Source organism: Somniosus microcephalus, chromosome 17, assembly GCF_052327205.1.
Source record: "Somniosus microcephalus isolate GS21.2 chromosome 17, FLI_Smic_1.0, whole genome shotgun sequence".
NCBI lineage: Eukaryota > Metazoa > Chordata > Chondrichthyes > Squaliformes > Somniosidae > Somniosus > Somniosus microcephalus.
Window position 1 is genome coordinate 60,739,873 of NC_141003.1, and position 20,978 is coordinate 60,760,850.

Consider the following 20,978-nt stretch of genomic DNA (forward strand, 5'->3'; position numbering starts at 1 on the left):
TACTGGAGGTCTGACATTCACTTTGGGATCCTTCTCAAGTCATGCCCTGCAACTTATTGAACTATAAATGGATCACTTTGTGTTGTCAGGAGTCTCTGGCAATTAAAATGGAGTGGCACAAACTGCCAGACACTGCTCTTTTATTTCTCAAACTTGAGTTCAAATCCAGTCCAGATGCAGTAGCTGAAGATCTCTTTCTGGTAAGGACTGGGTAGTGCAGTGAGGCAAACACTATCCTTTTATCTCCCGGACCCCTCTCTGATCTGTCTGCTTTCTCTTTAGGAGATCTGGTAATTGAACCAACAGGAAACAAGAGAGTTGGAAAGTAGGACTCACAGAAGACAGATTTGGCAGGAGATTGCTTTCTTTTCCAGTGCTTTAGAAATGCAGTGAGAGGTAACTGGCATCTAGTGACAAATGAGCCAGATAGCATTCTAACAATTGACATAGTGACACCTCTAGATGATAGCGACCATAAAATTATCACATTTGACATAGAATCATAGAATGATACAGCACCGAAGGAGGCCATTCTGCCCATTGTGTCTGTGCGGGCTCTTTGGTAGAGCTATCCAATTAGTCCCACTCCCCTGCTTTTTCCCCATAGCCCTGTAAATTTTTCCCCTTCAAGTATTTATCTAGTTCCCTTTTGAAAGTTACCATTGAAGCTGCTTCCACCAACCTTTCAGGCAGTGCATTCCAGATCATAACAACTCACTGCGTAATTCTTTTCCTCTCATACCGCCTTCTTTTTTTTGCCAATCACCTTAAATCTGTGTCCTCTGGTTACTGATCCTTCTGCCACTGAAAACAGTTTCCCCTTATTTACTCTATCAAAACCGTTCATGATTTTGAATGTCTCTGTCAAATCTCCTTTTAACCATCTCTGCTCCAAGGAGAATGTTGTGTCTCCTTGTGTTCTTATACTATATATTTTACAGACACTTTTAGTTCATTTTAGTTAGTGCTTTTTACTTAGCTGTATTCTTGCTTTTGTTACAGTGCTGCCGCATGGTGCGGAGTGATACAAGATGTCCGACGCTGCCCACATAGCAATATAACTACACCATACCAAAGTAGTTCCATACCAAAGTAGTTCCATTTAACGATGTGATACTATAACAATGTAACATCCCTCTTTCTCAAAAAACTAAAACATGAAATTTAACAATTTAAATTAACAAATATATCTAAACTATTATTATCAACTACAAAGAATCGTGAGTTTTTTTTTATTCGCGATATCGCTCAGGTGGTTGGATGTTGTCCCTCCATCTTGTGGATTTGGTGGTGACCATTCCTCTCTGCGGTGTTTTGGTGTGTTCCGCTCTCTTTGTTGTTGTTGCTGTCGCCTTTGGAGTTGGAGTGTGCATGTTCGTGGTTGTTTGATTTGTAGCGCTTGTTTCTGGTGTTGTACTGCTTGTGGTAGCTGGTGTTGTCAGTGTTGCTGATGTTGTCTGCTGCTTATCCAGTTCAGGTGAAGGTCTGATGTGGACTCTGTTCCGTCTGTATTGGTTACCAGGTTCAGTCTCTACGAAGTAGGATCTTGGAGTATCAGCTTTTCCAATGACCTTGGCTGGATTCCAGGTTTTCAACACCGGGTCTTGCACATGCACTAATTGTCCATTCAGCAATTCTGGTAGCGTCTTTGCATGTTTATCATAATGTTTGCTTCCTACAATTTGTGCTTCTGCCAGCTTTTGTCTGAAGTCCTCCTGGTCCTGGGGAGGATGTATTTTTGCTGGTAGTGTAGTCTTAAACTTCCTCCCATTCAGCAATTCCGCAGGTGATTTCATGTCTGCTTTCAGTGGTGTTGATCTGAGTGATAGGAGGGCAAGGTCTTGGTCTTCCTCCATCTCACTACTTTTGATGAGAGTTCTCTTGACAGTCTGGATCTGTCTTTCGATGAACCCGTGTCCCCTTGGGAAATGTGGGGATGAGGTTACTATTTTGAACCCATACTTTTCTGCCAGAGCTCTGAATTCACTCGATGTGAACTGGGTTCCATTGTCACAGATTACCTTTTCCGGGATTCTTTGTTCAGCAAATAAGCTCTTTGCAATCCTGATGGTAGTTGTGGCTCTCAAGTCTTTCATTATTCTCACAAAAGGAAACTTGGAATAGTAATCTACCACTATGAGATACCATTCTTGATTGCGCATGAAGAGATCTGCCCCAACAGTGTGCCATGGTCTTGACGGTATTTCACTAGGTATCATCTCCTCTTTCTGTTGTGCATTTCTGTATTTCTGGCATATACCGCATGCAGAGACCATCTGTTCGATACTTTTGTACATGCCTATCCAGCATACAGCTGATCTGGCGCTCAGCTTGCATTTCTCCATTCCCATGTGGCCTTCATGTTTGAGATGGAGAAGTTGTGTCTGCATCGTCTTTGGCACGATGATCCTCGATCCAGCAAGGAGAATACCGTCTTCTACTGCAATATCGTCTTTAATCGTCCAGTATTGACGAATTGTCGCCTGTACCTGCTGGATTCTCTCTGGCCACCCCTGTATTACTTGTTGTGTGAGTAGTTGCAACTCCTCATCTTTGCTAGTCTCATCTCTGATTTGACTGAGCTTTGTAGGGGTAACATTCACTAGGTGGTGGATTTTTACTGTTAGGCCCTCCACCTCGTGTTTCTCATATGGTGACAATCGAGACAACGCATCTGCTAGCACCATTTCCTTTCCTGGCTTATATTTAAGCGTGAAGTCATAGCTTTGGATCCTTAGAAGTAGTCTTTGCAGTCTTGCAGGCGCTTTGCACAGATTCTTCTTATAGATCTGTTCTAGTGGATGATGGTCACTCTCTATTGTAAATCGCCTGCCATATAGGTATGTATGGAATTTCTCACATCCGTACACTACTGCTAATAGTTCTCTTTCTATGTTGGCGTATCTCGTCTCGGCTGACGTCAAGGCCTTTGATGCGAAAGCTATCGGCTTTCCTTCCTGCACCAGAGCTGCCCGTAGTCCTCTGGTAGAAGCGTCTACTTGCAGAGTGACTGGTTTTCTTCTGTCATAATATGACAGACTTGTTTCTTTGCACAACAGTTCTTTAAGTTGTTTGAAATTCCTTTCGTGTGATTCAGACCACTGGTATTCGGCGTCTTCTTTCAATAGCTCTCTGAGATTTGTTGTCTGTTCCGACATGTGTGGGATGAAAGAACTCATGCATTGGACCAAGCCGAGGTAACTCCTCAGCTCTTTCTTGTCTTTGGGTGGTTTCATTTCAGCAATCGCCGCAATCTTCTCTGGATTTGGCTTGACTCCCTCTGGTGTATAAATCATACCGAAGAATTGCCATTCCTTGACTTTAACTATGCACTTATCTACATTTAACTTGATGCCAGTCTTCCTGGTACTCTCCATGGCCTCATGTAGGTGCATGTCATGGTCTCTTTAATCTGCTCTCTAGATCTGAATATCATCAGCTATTCCTATAGCTCCTTCACAGCCTCTATGTCTCATCTATTTTCTGTTGAAAGATATCTTGACTGACCTTTAGCCCGAGTGGTAGCCGCAGGAATTTGTAACGCCCAAATGGTGTGTTGAATGTTGTTGATTCCTCATCCAACTTCATGTTCCAATATCCATTTCTGGCATCTAGTTTTGAGAAAACCTTGGCTCCTGCCAGTGATGGCGTAATCTCCTCTAGCGTTGGGGTGGGATAGTGGTCCCTCTTTATCGCCTGGTTTAGATCTTTGGAGTCCAAACATATTCTGAGATGCCCGTTTGGCTTTTATCGTACCGTAGTTGAGTTTACCCAGTCTGTGGGTTCAGTGACCTTTACGATCACTCCCTTTTCTTCCATCTCCTTTAGCTCTCTTTCAAGCTTTGTCTTCAGCTCGATGGGTACTTTTCGTGGAGCATGGATAACGGGCTTTACCTCTGGATCGATGGTGATGTGGTATTGGAAATCTCCGAAATATCCCACTGTATCATCGAAACATTCCGGATACATGTCTATCAAGTCTTTTTTACTCTTGATTTGTGGGCGGTTCTCCAGTGGGGTGTTGCTGTCTATCTTCAGTGACGTTTCCGTCAGCTCGTGATGCACTGAGATCAATCTCAACTTCTCGCAGCTGTTTAATCCCAGGATCGCTGGCCCCTCAGTGTCGGTGACATAGAACATGCAGTTGATGTTCTTTCTTTTATGTGTCCCTTTGATAAAGGTTATTCCGAGTTGTTTAATCTCACTCCCCTCGTATGCTGTCAGCGTGACATTACTTGCCTTTAAACAACCGCTTTTCGGGTAGCCATCTTCTCTCAGGTTTTCGGGAAAGATCTGCTGGTACAGTCTCAATGGGAGAATGTTGCTCTGAGCCCCTGTGTCCAGCTTCAACTTTAAGTTGATGGTTGTGGGCTGACCTTTGACCTTTTTTTTAAATTTGGATGATGGTGTGCAATTCTCTCCTCGGAGTATTTTCCGCTTTGGACATCTCGTGAAGCTGTATCTTTATGGTTTCGATGTTTAGTGCATTGTCGTGATCATCATCATCATCGTGCTCATCCATGGCACGGATATTGTGTTTCTTTCTCTGGTTCTGCTGTCTGCCTTTGTTTTTGATGTATGTTCCTCCTTTCTTCGTTCTACACCTCTTTTCCCAGTGGTTTAGTTTGCCACATGCATTGCAGCTTGTTCCATATGCTGGACATTTCCTCTTGTCTGTGTAATCGTGCGGTCTTCCACAATTTCTGCACATGTTTCCCCCGTTGTCATGTGCATGTCTTTGTGTGTTGTACTTTTCTCTCACTGCATCCACTTTGTTGTCCATCTCAGAAGCCGTCCGCATGTCAGCCGTTTGAGAAATCAGCGTTTTCATTTGCTGCTTCATGGCTTCATGAGCTCTTGCAGTATCTATAGCTTCTGTTATTCTGAGCTTTTCTTTTCCTATCAGGGCTTTTTGTACCTCTACCTGCGCTGACCCCCATATTAGCTGGTCCACAAGCCTTTCCTCCATTTCCTTAAATTTACACTTGCTGGCTTCATTTCTCAGCCTTGTCAGGAAATTGTCAGCTGACTCACCGGGTTCCTGTCTTAGACTCTGGAATTTGTATCTGTGTATACGGTGATTGGATTTAGGCTCTAGATGGTTGCTGAATTTATCAAAAATTGTCGCTGGGTTTTCCTTTTCCTCTTCAGTCAAACTTCAGCTATTATACAAATCTAGGCCTTTTTCTCCAGTCCACAACAGAATGTAACTAACCTTTTCCTTGTTGGTAGTATCCTTCAGGAAGCTTTTGAATGTAAGCTCACATTTCTGTTTGAACTTGCGGAATGCTTCTACTATATCGTCGGCTTCCCAGTTCATGAGGGGTTGCATTTGCACAGTCAGTGCAGCGGCAGCCGTCATTTTAGTTTCCCGTACGATTCACTTTCAATCACCGCAGACACCGGCACTCACAATCAGCTCATAAAATCACTTTTCGTCTTATTCGTAGTTCGTATAGCAGAATTTGTACTCACTTATACCGCTGCCACCATGTTGTGTCTCCTTGTGTTCTTATACTATATATTTTACAGACACTTTTAGTTCATTTTAGTTAGTGCTTTTTACTTAGCTGTATTCTTGCTTTTGTTACAGTGCTGCCGCATGGTGCGGAGTGATACAAGATGTCCGACGCTGCACTGTGCACTGCCTGTGCACAGTGTGCCACATAGCAATATAACTACACCATACCAAAGTAGTTCCACTTAACGATGTGATACTATAACAATGTAACAGAGAACAACCACAGCTTCTCCAGTCTCTCCACATAACTGAAATCCTTCATCTCTGGTACCACTTTAGTAAATCTTTTCTGCACCCTCTCCAAGGGTTTCTTTCTAAAGTTTGGTGTTCAGATTTGGAGACAATTAGCTGGATTTTGCCAATGGGGAGCTTTTGGAGGCGGGGCTCCCACTTTTCAGGTTTCAGTTCCACCTCCATCAACTTCTGGCCAACCCACGCTATTTTCCCTTGATTCCCAGCGGGCTTCGCAAGCCAATTAAGGGAAAACCGGTTACAGAGAACGTCAGCGTATGACGTTTTATCTGTCAAAAATTTGTCATCGTTTGTGAAGCTGTCAAACACTGACGTTCTCTGTAGTTTTAATGAGTTCTTGAATTCAAGATCTCATCAAACCTCTTTCTTTTGCATCTGTCATCTCTGCCGTGGAGGTGCGAAACTCTCTGCATACCCAACTCTTGAAGCCGGCAGGAAGAAACAAAGGTAAGTAAACTTTTACTAACACTTTCCACTCACCTCATACTCACCTATCCACACTTGCACCCATCACTTACCTTCACAGTGCACTTTTGCACCCCTTCGACCCCCGCAGACCCACTGCTCGCCTCGGTGACCCTGGCGGGGTTTGGAGCCTTCCGGAAGCCTGCACTTGTGTGGGCAAAATGGAGATAATCCTCTTATCTGCCTGTTAACTACCTGTTAACAGGCAGTTAAGTGACACTAATTCCCTTCCCGCCTCCAAGGAGATGAGATCCGGCGCAGGTCGGCTACCCGCTTCCAGGCAAGATGGCATGGAGGCAGGTTGGGCACTTGCCCCCAAATTCTGCCATTTTCCCGGCAGTCCCGCCTCCATACCTGCCTCCCCAGGGCTGGCAAGATTGTGCCCAGTACTCCAGCTGGGGCCCAACCAGTGATTTCTAAAGGTTTAATATAACTTCCTTGTCTTTGTACTCTATGCCTCTGTTTATAAAGCCAAGGATCCCATATACTTTTAACAGCCTTATCAACTTGTCCTGCCACATTCAAAGATTTGTGTACATGCACCCCCAGGTGTCTCTGTTCCTGCACCCTCTTTAAAATTGTATGATTTAATTTATATTGTCTCTCCTCAATCTTCTGACCAAAATTAATCTCTTTACACTTCTCTGCGTTAAATTGCATCTGCCATGTGTCTGCCCGTTTCACCAGTCTGTTACTCTCCTCCTCAGTGTTTACTACATTTCTGAGTTTGGTGTCCTCTTTAAACTTTGAAATTATGCCCAGTGTACACAAGTCCAGGTCATTAATATGTATTAAAAAGAGCATTGATCCTAATTTTGATCACTAGGGAGCACCACTGTATACTCCCCTCCAGTCTGAAAAACAACCGTTCCCCACTGCTGCCACTGTCCCTTTTAATCCCATGGGCTTTAATTTTACTAACAAGTCTATTATATGGTACTTCATCAAAGAACTCAATCAAGTTAGTCAAACATGATTTGCCTTTAGAAAATCCGTGCTGACCTTCATTAGTTAGCCCATACTTTTCTAAGAGCCAATTAATTTTGTCCCGGATCATTGTCTGTAAAAGTTTCCCAACCACTGCCATTAGGCTGACTGGCCTGTAATTGACGAGTTTATTTCTCTCCCCTTTTTTAAACAGGGGTGTAACGTTTGAAATCCTCCAGTCCTCTGGCACCACTCCATATCCAGGGAGGATTGGAAGATTGTGGCCAGAGGCTCTGCAATTTCCACCCTTACTTCCCTCAGTCACCTAGGGTGCATTCCATTCAGACTGGGTGACTTTTCTACTTTGAGGACTGCCAACCTTTTCAGTACCTCCTCTTTATCTATTTTTATCCTATCCAATATCGCTACTGCCTCCTCCTTCACTGCTACGTTGGCAGCATTCTCTCCTTTAATGAAGACAGGTGCAAAATACTTATTTAGTACCTCAGTTATGCCCTCTGCCTGCACAAGATGATGTCCTTTTTGGTCCTCAATCGGCCCCACCCTTCCTTTGACTGCCCTTTTACTATCTGTATCTATCTATATATATAAAGCGGCTCTTCTGTCTGTCTGTCCCGATGTCTGTCTGTCCGTTCTCTATACGTTTGAAAGTTACAGAGCGTACCGACGCGCGCGTCGCCTCAAAAGAAAGCTTGCGATTCCGGACCGGTCATAGGCGTATTTATGTTTCGGCCAGACAAAAATCCCGCCCGCAGTATCCCAAAAACGTTCAGCGTTCCGCTTATTAGCATCTCATTAGCGACCGTGTGACGTCGAGGTCCACCAATCGGACGGCGGGTTCCTTCCTACAGTTGAGTGTCGAGTGACTCGACGATTGACCAATCCTACGCTTTGGTGACCTGACCGGTCGACCAATCGGTGCGTGTGTGGGCGGGCCTTATCCTTCTGAACTGAGGTGAGTGGCCGCCATCTTGATTTTTCACAATTTTTTCCCCCACACTTTGTGTGTTAGGGAACTAAGGTAAATATTTTAATGATGTGTTAGGGAATTAAATAACAATTTAATAGGGGGGGGGAGAGCCTCGGGAAATTGCTATCACAACGGCACCGGACCTCAGGCGCTAGGCAGGGGGAGGGGCCGGAGAGAGGGACAGAGGGGAGTGGAGGGAGGGAGAGGAGGGGAGGGAGAGAGGGGAGGGGAGGGAGGGATAGGACAGGGAGAGGACATGACAGGGAGAGGGGGGACACACAGGGGCAGGGAGACCAAGCGCCCCAAAATTGCCCTCGCAACGCGGGGCTCCCCAGCTAGTATGTTTATAAAAGACTCTTGGATTCCCTTTTATATTAGCCACTAATCTAGTCTCGTACTTTTTCGTTGTCACTCTTATTCCCTTTTTTAGATTGCTCAGTACTTTCTGTTTTCAGCTTGGTTTTCTACTTTATTATGAACCTTGCATTTATCAAAAGTCTTCTTTCTCTGTTTCGTTTTAATCTCTGGGGGAGAAATTAGGCTCTGTAGCGCCTGTTTTTTGGGCGCTATGAGCTCTCCTAAAGTTCGAAAATGGCATCTGACGCACCCGCTCACTTCCGACTCCATATTTGTAAGGGGTTTGCGTGCACCTAACGACTGCCGGCAGCATGCAGAGCAGGCAGATCATGACGTCAATCAGTGTCCAATGCTGATCTGACTCCAGAACTGGCATTTTTGAGCTCCATGCTGCAGCTTGCACTTAAACGGCATGAAGACCCTCCACCAGCGCTATTTAAAGGGAGTACTTAAAGGTTCGTTGCTGGAGTATTTCTTCTGGCTGTTGGTGTAACTCTACGCATTTTGGTGAGCTTTTCCATACTTGTATAAAGTTTTAGTAGTCTACAGGGCAGGTGCTGAAGTACTTTTTCAGCGACTTAAAGGCGCGCGCTGAAACCAGTTGCTTGCATACATGCGTGGCCTAGTAGGCCTTCCTCTTGGAATTGAGCATGACTGGGAGAATGAAGAGAGGCCATGCAGAGAAGGACAAGCTACTCGAAAAGGAAGGAGGAGGAGGGCACTCAGCAGGTAGCCATATTGAGAGAGGGTGTTTAGGGAGCAATTCTCTTACCTGAATTTCAGTGACGACCAATGCTTGAGAAATCTGCGCTTCATTAAACTGAAATCTGCCAACTGCTGCAGCCACAACACCAACCTCAGAGTAGGGCAAGGACCCCATTGACTGTGGCTGTCAAGACGACTGTGGCTCTGACCTTTTATGTGTCTGGCTCCTTCTAGGCTGTTGCTGGAGATGAGCAGCATCACGCAGTTTGCAGTGCACTGCTGCATAAGGGAGATCACTGAGGCAGTCTATACAGCTTCATCTCCTTCCCTCTTGCCAGAGACAAGCAGGCAGAGTGAACATGAGGGTTCACTCAGATTGCAGGCTTCCCCATGGTGTAGGGTGCCATTGTCTGCGCACACATTGCTTTGCTTGGGCCTCATGTCAGCAAAGCCCTGTGCCAAGTTGGTGCTGGACTCCTCCATGCTCCTTGACATTGAGTGCAAACTTTCTGGCAAGGTTCCCAGTGCACCAAGCATTTGGGTGTGTACACCCAGCAGCCTTCTCCTGTAGCCTGGCCCATCATAAGTCCTCAGCAGCAGAAATTGCATGCGACCGCGCCCTTCAGCGATCTGGCACCTGCGCTATCCTTTCCCCGACCCTGGCTGCTGCGCATTTGTGTCCGGTGTCTCACCATGTGCATATCTCTCTTATTAGCGAGCGAGTGACGTTGTCTCCATCTTCACTTTCATCCTCTTCCTCCACTCCCTGGGCAGGTTCTAGTTCTTGAGTATCTGAAGTGAAAAAGGGACAAGTGTTGGGTTGTGGTGGGGGGAGAGGAGAAAGTAAGAAGTGCATGCTTACATCATCTGCAGCTCCTCAGTCAGAAGAGATTGAGGGACGAGGGATAAGTGGGATGAGAGAAGAAGGATTAGGTATGCTGATACCCTTTTTATCAATCACTTTCAGCCCTGCCGGTGGCCACGGCCTCAGCAATGCCCCTTCACCATGATGGCTAGCACTGTCTCCTCCATGGGGTTTAAAACATGCACGTGCGCTTCTCCCCTTTCAGTTAATTCCTGCTGCCTCCTGTTATGTGCCACCTTCTCCTACAAGTCGGTGAGTGTTGTGCAATATGTTTTAGTGATGTGGTTGTCATGTTTGAATAGCTGCCAGTGTGTGCAAGCTGTGAGATATGGGTCTGAGGCTTGCAACAGTACTAAGTGTGTGAGAGTGAGTAAAGCATATGAATGGTAGGGTTGAGCCCTGATTGATAGAGATTGTTGGTAGATGGGTGATGGGGGTGTCGTGAATTGAGCAGTGGATGAGGCTAGTGGAGCAGTGGGTAGGATATGGCATTTGAAGATAAACTCACTGACCTTGACAACTCGTGTGAGATCAGTAAACTTCTTCCTGCACTGCCTCCAGGTTCTTGCAGCTATACTCATTGCATTGACCTCCATTGATATCTTTTCCCACTGCCTCCTGAGCATGTCTCTGGAGGGCCTCCTGCCCCCCTGAGGATACAGGACATCTCTCCTCTGTTCCGCCTCTTCTACCAAGACCTCCGGTGCAGTGTCTGAAAACCTTGGTGCACACTCTCTACTATGGTCATCCATTGTTGAATCTTCCACAGCACACTTTTGAAAATACTCCAAGCACCTTTTAGAGATGCAGGCTGCCTTTACGTAGCGCTAGGCACTCGCGATACTGGGCCCCCTGCTGATGCCTGCAGCCAATGAACATGCGGAGAGCACTGGCCGCACAAAGCAATCATGGAAATAAGCAGGCAGCACAAGCAACAGATGCGGGTTAATCACACATTGCGATCCCTGTGCCCGTTTTCGGGGGTTATCCAGTTTAACCCCCTATACCTTTAGCCCTCCAGGGACCTCTAGCTTTGGATCCCCTTCCTTTCCACCTCGTGGGAATGTGTCTACTCTGTACCCGAACCATCTCCTCTTTGAAGGCCTCCCATTGTTCAATTACTGTTCTGCCTATCAATTTTTTGAATTCAATCCACCTAGGCCACATCCCTTTTCAACTGACTGATATTAGCCCTCCTCCAGTTAAGTATTTTTACACTTGATTGTTCCTTGTCCTTTTCCATAACTATTCTAAACCTAATGTATTATGATCACTGTTCCCCAAATGCTTCCCCACTGAAACATGCTCCACTTGGCCCACTACATTCCCCAAAACTAGATCCAGCACTGCTTCCTTCCTCATTGGACTGGAAGCATCAAGAAAGTTCTCGTATACATTTCACTGTTACTATCCCAGTCTATATTAGGATAATTGAAGTCCCCCATTATCACTACTCTGTGGTTCTTGCATCTTTCTGTAATTTGCCTGTAAATTTGCTCTTCCATCTCCTCTTCACCATTTGGTGGCCTATAGTATGCACCCAGTAGTGTAATAAATAGCTCATCTATTGTTCTGGAATAATCTAATACTCAGATACACAACATTAATAGGCATGAGGGAGGTGCTTAAGCAAATTAACTGGTGGGTAGTATTAAAAAGAAACCTCTGCTGAGGTAAAATGGAATACCTTTTAAGAATATATCACTGAGTAAGCAGGATAAGAAAATGCCACAGGCTTATAAGAACGGATGAAAGAAATGTGACCCTAAATAAGACAAAGAAAACAAAATAAATTAAAAATCAAACTCAACAAATCTGGTAGGGAGAAAGATATGAAATCACTGAGAAGAATTCAGGAACCTCCAAAACAAATTATTATTTTTTAAAAAGCAGCTAGAGTGGGTGAGAGAGAAAGTAAAAATAAGCATAGCTGTGTAGAGTCTGATGAAGTAGCCAAGGAGTTACGGAAGGGCCTGTAAATATTTGCAAGTGGGCAGCAAGGTGTCAGCTGTGGCTCACTCTCCTCTGAGTCAGAAGGTTGTGGGTTCAAGACCAGCTCCAGTGACTTGAGCACAAAATTTAGGCTGACAGTACTGAGGGAGTGCTGCACTGTCGGAGGGTCAGTACTGAGGTAGTGCTGCACTGTCGGAGGGTCAGTACTGAGGGAGTGCTGCACTGTCGGAGGGTCAGTACTGAGGGAGTGCTGCACTGTCGGAGGGTCAGTACTGAGGGAGTGCTGCACTGTCGGAGGATCAGTACTGAGGGAGTACTGCAGTGTTGGAGACATTAAAACGAGGCTCCGTCTGCCCTCCCAGGTAGATGTAAATGATCCCATGGCACTCTTGAAGAGGAGGGGAGTTTTCCCCGGTATCCTGGCCAATATTTATCCTCAACCAACATTCACTAAAACAGATTATCTGGACATTATCACGTTGCTGTTGGTGGGAGCTTGCTTACATAGGATTACATGGGATATACGGCACAGAAACAGGCCATTTGGCCCAACTAGTCCACACTGGCATTTATGCTCCACTTGAGCCTCCTCCCGTCTTTCCTCATCTAACTCTATCAGCGTAACCCTCTATTCCCTTCTCCCTCATATGCTTATCTAGCCTCACCTTAAATGTATCTATACTGTTCGCTTCAACCACTCCCTGTGGTTGTGAGTTCCACATTCTCACCACTCTCTGGGTAAAGAAGTTTCTTCTGAATTCCCTATTTGATTTCTTGGTGCCTATCTTATATTGATGGTCTCTAGTTTAGCTCTTCCCCACAAGTGGAAACATTCTCACCATGTCTTCATAATTTTAAAGACCTTTTGGGTCACCCCTCAGCCTTCTCTTTTCAAGAGAAAAGAAACCCAGCCTGTTCATCCTTTCCGTATAGGTATACCCTCGCATTTCTAGTATCATCCTTGAAGATCTTTCTTGCATCCTCTCCCGTTTCTCTATATCCTTTTTATAATATGGTGAGCTGAATTGTGCGCGGTACTCCAAGTGTGGTCTAACCAAGGTTCGGTACAAGTTTAGCATAACTTCTCTACTTTTGAATTCTATCCCTCCAGAAATAAACCCTGGTGCTTGGTTTGCTTTTTATATGGCCTTATTAACCTGCGTCGCTACTTTTAGTGATTTGTGTATTTGTACTCTGAGATCCCTTTGCTCTTCTACATCATTTAGATTTTTATTTTCTAAGTAATTTCTTACCAAGATGTAATACAGGTTGAGCGTCCTGAATCCGGCAACCTCGGGACCGAGGTTGAGCCGGTTTTCGTGTTTTTCCGGACTTTGGAACGTGTTTCTTATGTCCGAAGTCCGGAAATATCGCAACCTGGGCTCGGGCGTTTCCGGACTTCGGACATTAGAAACACGTTCCGAGTCCGGAAATGCCTGGGCCGCTCCGCGTAGCGCTGATGCGTTTCTCCACCCCTCCCCTTCTGTTAAAGGGGAGGGACACTGCGAGCTCTGCAGAGCATCCGATGGCCCACACTAGGCCACCAGGGCGGCGTGGTGCTGTGGCCACAGCCTGGTGGAAACACTTAGTGGAGCTGTGCAGATTAAGGAGGATAAAACACAACACTAACGTTTTATTGCATCACTCGCATTTTTCATAGGATTTTTAAAAAAAACAACAAAAGTTAATGGCTTTTTGAAGTACAGGTTGAGCATCCAAAATCCAGAGTTCCGGATTCCGGACGACCCTGCCACCAATCGTTCTGGAACTCCGGATTTTGGACGCTCAACCTGTACCTCACATTTATTCTGTGTTGGAATTCATTTGCCAATTATATGCCCATTCTGCAAGTTTATTTAATGTCTTGTAATTTGTTCCAATCCTCCTCAGTTTTGTCTATTCCCCCCACCCCCCTCTAATTTGGTGTCATCTGCAAATTTAGAAATTGTGTTTTTGATTCCAAAGTCTAAGGCCTAGAAATTCAGTAAGGCCCCGTCAGCTCGCTTGCGCCCAAAAGTTAGCGCTGCGCGCGGAGCCAGTTGCGACCGTCAGAAATTCAGTTTTTGCGCCCCAAGTCGGAACCGGGCGCTATTCCAGGGTGTGCCCGCCCCCGCTTGGGGCACTGAAACTGAATTTCAGCGCTGTAGGTGCCGCTGCGCCACCCGCTGCGGAGCGGCAGGCTGCGGAGCGGCAGGCTGCGGTACTGCAGGCCTCCTCCTTCTCTTAAGGGGGAGGTGCCTGCAACGGGGAGATCGCCGCTTGATAGTGCCGGCAAATGAGCCCGGCACCACGGAGAAGTGCCGGGCTCGCGGAAAGCAGCCGGCAATGCCGCGGGGGGAGGGGTGGAGGAGGTCGGGGAAGGAGGTGCGGGCAAGCGGCCGCCGAAAAAGCGGCCAGCCGCACCTCCGCCTTAACTAGCGCCACTAAGGCTGCAGGACGGCCACGGTTGCAGAACGTTGTTTGCGGCCGCTGCGGAAGAGGCGGCCGCAACTAAATATGGGGGTCGGGGCGGAACCGGGGCACTGCGCACACCGATGACGTCATCGGTGCCGGCGCAGCGCTACCGGCTACCGCCGCCATTACCGCTGCGCTGAATATCAACGCAAACTCCTCTATTGGCACAGAAGCCCTCTTTGGGCGGTAACTGGGCGCAAAGCTGGCAGGGCCTTACTGAATTTCTAGCCCTAAATCTTTAATATAAATTTTGAACAGCATTGGTCCCAGCACTGATCCTTGTGGGACACCACTTCCCACCTTTTGTCACTCTGAATAGCTACCCTTTACCCCTACTCTCTGCTTTCTGTCTTGAATCCAGCTAGCTATCTATTCTGCTACTTATCCCCTGACTCCCCATTCTCTGACCTTATGCATTAGTCTATTATGTGGTACCTTATCGAAGACCTTTTGGAAAATTACATCTACTGCATTACCCTTCTCTACTCCCTCTGTTACTTCTTCAAAAAATTCAATGAGGTTGATCAAGCAAGACTTTCCATTTTGAAATCCATGCTGACTCTTCATTATTATATTTTTGGTTTCTAGATGTTCTTCTATTTTCTCCTTTAGTAGGGATTCCATTATTTTTCCTACCACCGATCTTAAGCTGACTGGTCTACAGTTCCCTGGACATGTTCTATCTCCCTTTTTAAACATAGGTATTACGTTAGTTATCTGCCAGTCCTCTGGCACGACACCTTTTTCTAATGAATTATTAAATATGCGTAGTAAAGCCTCTGCAATCTCTTCTCTAGATTCTTTTAAAATGCACGGATGTAATCCATCTGGATTAGGGGTTTTATCTTCTTTGCGTTTGATTAGTTTATTTAATATTTCTTCTCCCTTTATTTTAAATACGGTTATCTCATTTCTAACCTCATCATCCGATGTCATGTCCACCTGATCTGCCTCCCTGGTAAATAATGAAGCAAAGTAATTATTTAAAATTTCTGCCGTTTCTCTATCGCTGCCTGTGATTTTATCTTGTCTATGCCTTAAAGGCCCTATTCCCATCCTGACTTTCCTTTTTTTATTTATGTGCCTGTAGATTATTTTACTATTTTGTTTTATGTTCCTTGATAATTTAATTTAATAGTTCCTCTTTGCCAGCCTAATTGTTTTTTGACTTCTCTCCTAATCTCTTCGTATTCTCCCTTGTCATACTCTCCCTTGCTGTCCTTGTACTTAGTGTATGCCACTTTCCTTACCTTCAATTTTCCCCTCATGTCTTTACTCATCCATGGTATCTCATTAGTGTTTACCTTGTTCTTGTTTTTTAGCGACATGTATTTATCCTGGGCTCTGTTGAACACCGTTTTAAATGTTTCCCATTGCTGTTCTATTCTATTGTTTGCCAATATTATTGTCCATTTTACTTTCCCAAGTTCTATTCTCAGCCCCATAAAATCATCTTTTCTCCAATCTATTAGCCTGGTCTTTGTCATACTTATGTCCTTCTCAGTTATTATCTCAAAGCGTATTTGTGCTGTGCAGAAATTGGCTGCCGTCTTTCTTAGATTATAACAGTGACTACACTTCAAAAGTACCTCATTGGCTGTAAATAAATGGAAGTCTGTCTGTCTGTGTATCTCTGTCTATGACTGTTGAATTTCAATACAGATGAGTCCAAGGTGTTGCACACTGAGGGGAAGAATGATGGACATAAATGGTGTTGAACTCTCGAGAGGAGAGGCTGATAGATCTCTGAGTACTGATGGACTCATATTTAACAGTTTTTGAAGATTAGCAATAAACAAAGCAGACTGAATGTTGAGCTATATTGCAATTTGTATAATACAAGTCCAAGGCCATTGTTCTCTGACCAGGCCACACCTTGAATCTTGCATTCAGCTCTGATCACTGAGGCAGAAGAGTGAAGAGCCATTTTCTGAACATGGTGCAAAAAAGTCTCAGAAGTCTTAACCCTATTGTCACAGGAGGAAAGGTTAGAAGAAATTAGACTCTTCATCCCTGGAAGGAGGTGAATGAGAGTGGACCTTATATCGTGAGATAGAGAAAGGTTAATCTGGAGCACTACATTTCAATCAAACCATGACGGCAGGACAAAGGGTTATAGGTAGAAACTGGTAATACACCGGTTTAAGAGTACTTAATGTAGAGTGATCAATATTTGGAATGGTCTTCTGGGTAAGGTACTGAAGGCAGTTCGATGCTATGATGGGTAGATGGAAGATTTCTCTGATAGGATGCCATAATTTCCTGCAGCTAAACATCCAACCATTGTCTTTGGCCACCACCACAAATTCCCTTCCATAAGCACCAACTCTACCCTCCCTATCTCAGGCTGAACCAGACTGTTTACAGCCTCAGTGACCTGTACAATGCTGATGAACAGCTGAATCCATATCCTCTCCATCACAAAGATTGCCTTCTTCTACCTTGAATATTACCCATCTGCTCCTGAAACCTTCGTTACATGCCTTTGTAACTCCAGACTCGATCGCTCCAATGCTCTCCTGATCAGCCTCCTATTCTCTGCACTTCTTCAGCTCATCCACATAATTTTCTGCTGCCTGTAACCTCTGTCACTTTTTGCTGTAAAATATAGCTAAGCATGTTTTATTTAAAGAGAGCATTTTCATCTAATTGCTATTTTTTCTAATCATTTTGTTCACATGTGAAAGTATACATTGCAGCAAACAAGATAAAATTCCTGTTTCTTTTACTCAATACACTTTAAAAGGTATTTATTGCAGTGAATATATATTATAATTAACAAAAGTACAAGGTGTCAACCTTGACTCTGGTCACACTGTTGCCACTGAGACAGAATGTCATAGGTTCAAGCCCCACTCTAGAAGCACAGAATCTAGACTGACACTTCAGCGCAGCACTGTCGGAGGGGCAGTACCAAGGTAGTGCTGCACTGTTGGAGGGGCAGTACTGAGGGAGCGCTGCACTGTTGGAGCGGCAGTACCAAGGCAGTGCTGCACTGTCGGAGGGGCAGTACTGAGGGAGCGCTGCACTGTTGGAGGGGCAGTACCAAGGCAGTGCTGCACTGTCTTGGAGACTAGGGTTGATTTTAACTATAGACCAGCCATCCAGCGGATAGTGCCAGTGAGAGGGTCTCATTACCATGTCTGCAGGCGCTAAACAGATGCCTGGCTGAAGTTCCCTCCTCTGGACTAGCGTAGGTTCTGGAGGCCGACTGGGCATTTTCGGGGGCGGGGGTGGAGGAGATTGGGAAACATGCACGTTATTTTGTGGAGCCTGCTGGTTTACTCCTGGCCGCTTCCCCTCGGGCCTCCTCTGCTATTCTGCCAGGTTTTACTGAGAAGAGCGTCCTCGCTGGTCACTCTGGCCTGATTGGATGGACGCCTATGTTCCCAGCAGAAGGCCCTAGAAAAATAGCGTGGAGTGGAAACGGGTGGAAAGTCTACCAGCTCTGCTTTAACTCTGCCGCCCGTTTCTGCTGGGTGGAGGGTGCTGGTCTCCAAGCTGTATTTCAGGTGAGCCGTTAAACCGAGGCTCCGGCTGCCCTGTCAGGTGATGTAAAAGATCCCATGGCACTATTCAGAGCAGGGCCGTTTTCCTGATGTTCTGGCCAACATTTATCATTCAACCAATATCACTAAAACAGACTGTTGTGTTTCCTCATTATTAACAGTGACTACACTTCACAAAAAAAAGTTTGTTTGTTCGTCCTTTCTTTCATTCCATTGCTTTGTGACTCCCTATCATAGTAACCAGCCTACAAGGCAAAGACTATTCTGAGGAAAAATTGGATAAATATTTGAAGCAGAGGAAGTTACAGGGCTCTGGGGAGAAAGCAGGGAAGTCTGATTAGTTTGGAATTGATACAGGGCTATGAGGAGAGAGCAGAGCAGTGGTATTAGTTTGGGGTTGAGGCAGGGCTATGAGGAGAGAGCAGGGCAGTGGGATTAGTTTGGGGTTGAGGCATGGCTCTGGGGAGAGAGCAGGGCAGTGGGATTAGTTTGGGGTTGAGGCAGGGCAGTGGGGAGAGAGCAGGGCAGTAGGATTAGTTTGGGGTTGAGGTAGGGCCATGGAGAGAGAGCAGGGCAGTGGGATTAGTTTGGGGTTGAGGCAGGGCAGTGGGGAGAGAGCAGGGCAGTGGGATTAGTTTGGGGTTGAGGCAGAGCTATGGGGAGAGAGCAGGGCAGTGGGATTAGTTTGGGGTTGAGGCAGGGCAGTGGGGAGAGAGCAGAGCAGTGGGATTAGTTTGGGGTTGAGGCAGGGCAGTGGGGACAGAGCAGAGCAGTGGGATTAGTTTGGGGTTGAGGCAGGGCAGTGGGATTAGTTTGGGGTTGAGGCAGGGCTATGGGGAGAGAGCAGGGCAGTGGGATTAGTTTGGGGTTGAGGCAGGGCTATGGGGAGAGAGCAGGGCAGTGGGATTAGTTTGGGGTTGAGGCAGGGCTATGGGGAGAGAGCAGGGCAGTGGGATTAGTTTGGGGTTGAGGCAGGGCTATGGGGAGAGAGCAGGGCAGTGGGATTAGTTTGGGGTTGAGGCAGGGCTATGGGGAGAGAGCAGGGCAGTGGGATTAGTTTGGGGTTGAGGCAGGGCTGTGGGGAGAGAGCAGGGCAGTGGGATTAGTTTGGGGTTGAGGCAGGGCTGTGGGGAGGGAGCAGGGCATTGGGATTAGTTTGGGGTTGAGGCAGGGCAGTGGGGAAAGAGCAGAGCAGTGGGATTAGTTTGGGGTTGAGGCAGGGCTGTGGGGAGAGAGCAGGGCAGTGGGATTAGTTTGATTGTTTTACCAGAGTCGGCACAGAGACAGTGGGCCGAATGATCTCCTGTGGTTCAGCTCTCCTCTCCTCTCCTCTCCTAATTCTGTTTAATAAACAAATCCAGGCATTTAAATACCCCTCAACTAATTTGCCAAAGCTTGCTGGATCTGAATAATTGACACGGATTCAAAAATTATTGGCTGTCATACAGATAACTGAAGCAATCAGACAACATGTATATATTTGAAATATGTGCCTTGAAACCTGTCTCATGCCTGTAACCGTGGAATCAGACAAGCGTGCAGCATTTGTATTGATTTAAGCTGGAACGGTGCAGCTGATTTTTTTAATTCTTTGTGCCAAATCCTGGAAAAATAACTGAATTCACGACACACACTGTTAATACGCAAATTGTCCAGAAAATTCAGGGGATTAGCGATACAGCGCGAGTTGCGAATCTCCAGAACTTGCTGCTCGACTTGCGTTGCTCCGCAGTTTGTTTCGCACAAACAGTATGTCGCCGTCGCCCTCACCCTTCCCATTATTTTTAAGAACTTGCTGGATTTGCACATTAATTGTCCATTAAACTCGCCACAGAAAGTTAGGGCTCATAATTAACAATGATTAACCTTCTAAACGAAGCGATAATTATTAAAGCAATGCCAATCAATCCCACTGGTCCAGAAAGGGAACAATTTAAACTGTGAGTCACATTCCTGCATGTAGTAAATTGTTAGAGATTTTCAAAACTTTAAATTTCTAATTTTTAAGTTTTATTCTTACTTTTCCTTTCTAACTCTTTCCCTCTTTATTTCTCTTTCTGTACCTGATTTGACTCTAATTCACTCTCCTTATCCGTTGTTCCTCTGTTTCTCAATCTTTAAATCTCATTGATTAAGGAGATATGCTGTTGGTCCCGTCATTCACTAAGGTCCCAGGTGCCCTGTTGCCCTCGCCACACCATTATCAGCTCACAATCCCAGCAAGTTGCGCTGCAAATTGAAGGGTGCTGGATAAAGTCTAACTAACATGAGATGCCCCACTCCAGCAAGATTTGGCCCTTTATCTATTGTAACTGATTTGAAGGAACAGCTACCAGGAGAGAATGGCTTCATTTTTGTCATGTAACTTTCAAATTCAATACTCATGAGTGATGCCAATGCATTACTTGCGAGGATTGAATCTGCACTTACTCCTGAAGTGACAGCGTGTCAGCACCCTGTTTTGGGAACCACTGCAATGTTGGATAACAGTGTTGTATCCTTCCAGGGTGATGCTTCATCGCAACAGACGTACATTTTGTCACAAGTCGACTCTAACCACATTAAGGGATTGTGCTCAGAATACATCTTAAATGCAATTCCATGTAAGTAGGACTGTAGCCTCTGCAGCATCAGACATCAATTAAACATTCGTTCTCAATTTTAGAGTAAGCCATCTCTTGTGGCAGTAGCCTGTAATTTAGGTGAACAATTCTTGTCCCTCCACAAGGTGATTTACTTTACTTACCGGTGTCTCTATCTGATGCATAGATATGGAGGATGAAAGCTTGAGAATTGTTGGGAGAAGCGAGTGCGTAGTTTATACATGATATTCTTTAACCTTTCAAAAGCATTTTCTGCCTGGGCTGATCAGACTACTTGACTGGGCTTCACTTTGTGGGTTAAGTCAGTTAATGCTGAGGCGTTGTTGCTGGATAACCAAGGAACACTTGGCCATGGGGCAGACCAAGTACATGATGG

At 45.6% G+C, this 20,978-nt stretch overlaps 1 protein-coding gene and 1 long non-coding RNA gene across 10 annotated transcripts in view; both read left to right on the forward strand.

Moving 5' to 3' along the window:
- Positions 1–20,978, forward strand: part of dennd6b (DENN/MADD domain containing 6B) — a 157,244-nt gene that overhangs the window by 104,424 nt on the left and 31,842 nt on the right. The gene's annotated exons all lie outside the window — the stretch shown is intronic.
- On the forward strand, positions 6–20,591 carry LOC147105763 (uncharacterized). The gene is made up of 3 exons (XR_015081582.1): positions 6–200; positions 283–396; positions 20,506–20,591. It is a non-coding gene; the product is annotated as an uncharacterized LOC147105763 (long non-coding RNA).